At 43.5% G+C, this 4,314-nt stretch overlaps 1 pseudogene; it reads right to left on the minus strand.

Moving 5' to 3' along the window:
- Nucleotides 1-2,854: 2,854 nt before the first annotated feature.
- LOC103736742 lies at nt 2,855-3,785 on the minus strand (annotated as a pseudogene).
- Nucleotides 3,786-4,314: the final 529 nt, after the last annotated feature.

Raw genomic sequence — 4,314 nt, forward strand, 5'->3', positions numbered from 1 at the left:
TGTTATTTTTATTTTATGAGTGTATTGTCTGCATGTATGGGAGTGCACCTGTGTTATGCAATGCTGTGGAGGTCAGAGAGGGCTTCAGATTCCCCTGGAACTGGAGTTAAGGATGGTTTGTAGCCATCATGTGGGTGCTGGGAATTGAACCTGGGTCGTCTGCAGGAGCAGTCAGTGCTCTTAAGCGCTGAGCCGTCTCTGCAGCCCCTCTATGCTGGTTTTTGTCTCCTTGAGTTTGCATGTATTTTTTGCATGCTGTCACTGTTTCTATAGTTTATATGACCAAGTTCCCAGGACCCTGTAAGACTCTGCTTCTTTATGGTTATGCCCCACCCCTGGCTATTACAACCTCAACCCTAAAGTGATGTATCTTCAATACCTACATCTCTAGACCTAAGGCTCACAGAACATAGTGGAAAAAGGGGTAGAGAGAACACTAATGCATCTCTCAACTCTCACCAGTGAAGCTTCCTCATGCAACAGAGGGCCATGAACTTAGAAAGCTACAACTTAGAAAGCCAAAGTGTAGAAAATAAGAGGCTGCAGAGTGCATGTCCTTGTATAAGACTCCTATAATAAACCTCACATCTCCTCTCTCTCTCTCTCTCTCTCTCTCTCTCTCTCTCTCTCTTAAAGCCACTGAGTTCATTTAGTGCTGCCTGTACATACATGGGGTAGGGGCATCTACTGGAGCATAGGTAGCCTTTCAGGGGATGTACTCCTGAAGAAAACTCACTGTCTCCTAGCAGTCATCAATTGCCAATATCTCCAGCAGCTGCCAGGAGAGGGTGAGTCTTGTTAACCATCACCTACCCCCATGCTAGAATTTTGACTTAATTTTTTGGATGGTCTCAGGCCTGCTATCACAGCCACTATTGGTTCATGTGTACAACAGTGTTGTCATATCTGGAAAATATTATTTAACTGCAGACCTTTACTAACTCTGGCTCTTACAATCTTTCAGCCCCCTCTTCAGTGGTGATCCCTGAGCTTTGGGGAAGGTTGAGATACAAATTATGGATGTCCCACATAGAACTGGACACTATACATTCTCCTATTCTCTGTACGTTGATGAGCTGTGAGCCTCTATTAATCACTGTCTGTGGCAAAAATGTTCTCTGAAGAGGGCTGAGAGATGCACTAATCTATATGTACAAAGATAACTCAGAGGGTAGCTTAATACGGTGTCCATTTAGCAAAATAATGCTATTGGGTTCTCCTCTAGGGCCTATGACCTAGCCAGTTACAGATTTGGGGTCCATTTAGTGGTGCCAGGAATGAGTTCTGTTTTACAAAGTCAGACTTAGATCCAATCAGAACGTGATTGAATACTCCATAATACCACTGCACCAGTGGGCTTATGTTGTCAGGTCAGTCATTACTGACAGAGTTCACAGATAGAAAGATTGTTGAACACTCTTCTCCCCTGGTAGTATAAGTGGAAATTTCCATCACTATAGCAGCTAGCAAGTAGGAGTAAAGCTCTATGTTAGTAACGGCTTGACTTCTCCATGTCCTATGACTCAAGTATGTGGTGTGTTCAGCAACAGGGTCTTGCCATCAAGTTCTAGAGAGTAACCAAGAGCAATGGCGAATCCACTGACAATTGGCTCAAAAAGTGGTAAGCCATATCTTGCACTGGGCTTGTGATTTGATAGCCTATGGTATGTAGAAGAATCATTGTCCCTTGTTATAGACTAACTCCACTGAAACAACACACACACACACACACACACACACACACACACGCACACACACACACGAGCTTCCACAGATGCAGTTTTCCCATAAGACATTTTCAAAGGTTTTGGTATTAGTTATTCTCCCACATACTCCCTCCAGACAAAGAACTATAGTCAAGTTTCATTTATTTGTAAGCATAAATATTTTGCATGTATGAATATTAAATAAAATAATTAAAATTATTTTATTTGGAAATGGGTCATTTGGTAAAATATTTGCCTTATAAGGGCAAAGACCTTATTAATGCCTAGAATCCAAGTACAGAAAGCATAATAGTTTATTTGTAACGCCAGTGTTGGACAGATAGCACTGCGGGCTCATTGGTCAGTCAGTACAGTCTACTCTGGGAAGTCCAGGCCAATTAGAGATGCTGTCTCAAAATATTTTTTCACACATAACACTAATTCGTTATAAAGAGAAAAACATAGTGAAGTTGGTTAATTATATTCAATTTAAGTAACTACTTGTAAAAATCCCTTCTGGGGGATGTAAATAAGGTTCACCCCTCCTCCCAAGGTCCCAGTGACAAATCAGTGAAATTACTGGACCTACCTACAGAGCAATGGGTGAGGAGTTTCTGACAGGACAGCAGTGTGGGTGCACCTCCATAACGCTACAGCAGAAAGTCTTTACACGAGCATGGATGGTGCCTCCCCAGAAGCCACACAGATAGAGAGGACCTTCCTTTAGACATCCCCAGTCTATATACTCTAGTCCTTCCCTAGGGCACATGTAATTAGTGATGAATTGCAAAACATGGGTTGGGGCCTGTGGCTAGATACTCAAGTTGAGTCTTTGGGCCTCCTGCTATGCAGGGCCATCAGTAGTCAACATTCCCAGATGTGCACCTTTGGCAAGCTAGCACAGCCAAGCTCAGGAAATGTGTCTCTCTGACACAGAGGACAGTCCTGAGCAACATGGGCTACAAGGAAATTTCACTCCTAATTTTGAACCGTTAATCACTTTTAAACACACTTGGTGTTAGGCTATCAAAACATCAATGAATGTATTGGAAAAGGAGTCCTAAGATGTTGGATAAGCTCAGTGCAGTGGTAAGTGTTTTAGCTGCTAGGTCTGGATTGGGCCATTTGTACAAGAAGTTTCCTCTGTGTTACCCTTTGAAATTACCCTCTCTGTTACCTTTTGAAATGTTACCCTTCACCTCCTTGTTCCTCAAAGTATAGATGATAGGATTCAGAGCTGGGGTGACCACCGTGTACATCAGCACAGTAGCCTTGTCTGTGTCTGGGGTGTGGGCACTCTTGGGTTGGAGATAAGGGAACAAGGTAGTGCCATAAAACAGAGAAACCACCAGGATGTGAGAGGAACGTGTGGAGAAGGCTTTGTGTCTGCCAGCTGCAGAGGGGAGTCTCACGATGGTCACGAGAATGCGCACATAGGAACACAGGATGAAGACACAAGGATTCATAATGAAGACCATGGAAATAACAAACATGACCATTTCATTCTGGGAGGTATCCACACAAGCCTGTTTCACAACAGGCATGAAAAAGTGCTAAATTTTTCCTGCTCCACAGAAGGGCAGAATGAAGATCCAGGTAGTCTGGGCTGACTCCACCACCACCCCAGTTACCCAACTTCAAACAGACAGAAGGGCCCATTAGGAGAGTGTAATGCAGTGGGTAACAAGTAGCTACAAAGCGGTTATAAGCCATGGCTGCCAGCAGGCAGCATCCTGTCAGTCCCAAGATGGTGAAAACATACATCTGAGCTGCACAGCCTCCCACACTTATGCTCTTGGGCTCCACCAGCAGGTGCACCAGCATCTGAGGCACCACACTGGTGATGTAGCACATCTCCAGAAAGGAGAGGTTGGCCAGGAAGAAATACATGGGAATGTACAGGGAAGGGGTGACCCCGATCAGACAGATGAGGAGGTTTCTTCCCACAGTAAATAAGTAGATAGCGAGGAACACAAAGAAAAGGACAAGTCGCAGCTCTGCCAGGGAGGAAAAAGCCACAAGTGTGAATTTGGTGCAGAGGGATCGGTTTCCTGTCATCATGACCACAGAGTCAGACATCTGTAAAGACAACAGAGATGGCAGAAAGTCCCCAGGAAGCCAGTCATCCAGCACAGGTGTCTGTCAAACCTCAGCAATGGAGCTCGCCCACCACCTGTGGGCTAAGCTGAGCATTCACACCTGCACTCCTGTTACACACCCACTGGTAAAGTGAACGTGCATCTCTCCCTCACTTTCAGTTGTGCATCTTGACTTAGTCTCACAGAACCTTGGATAAGAAGCACATTTAAGTTACAAGTTCTAATTTTATATTGCCAAACTCTAATTATGTACACAAGATATTATATAGTAAACACACAATAAAATTGTAATTACAAAACAGTAGAAAATATATGAAAGTATCATATTCTGGTCTCTGGACCCCATAACCTTCCTTAAAGTTACACTAAGACCTTAACAGGAAGTGTGTTTTCAGTCACCTTTTTACACACTTTCATGTGCACTAGTCTCAAAATTTTAAATAAATAGAATATGCAATTATTAGATAAGGAAGGCCCAAGGAAACACAAACCTAACAGAATCTCCTTTT

Source organism: Nannospalax galili, unplaced genomic scaffold (genome assembly GCF_000622305.1).
Source record: "Nannospalax galili isolate Female #2095 unplaced genomic scaffold, S.galili_v1.0 scaffold2438, whole genome shotgun sequence".
In the NCBI taxonomy this organism is placed as follows: Eukaryota; Metazoa; Chordata; class Mammalia; order Rodentia; family Spalacidae; genus Nannospalax; species Nannospalax galili.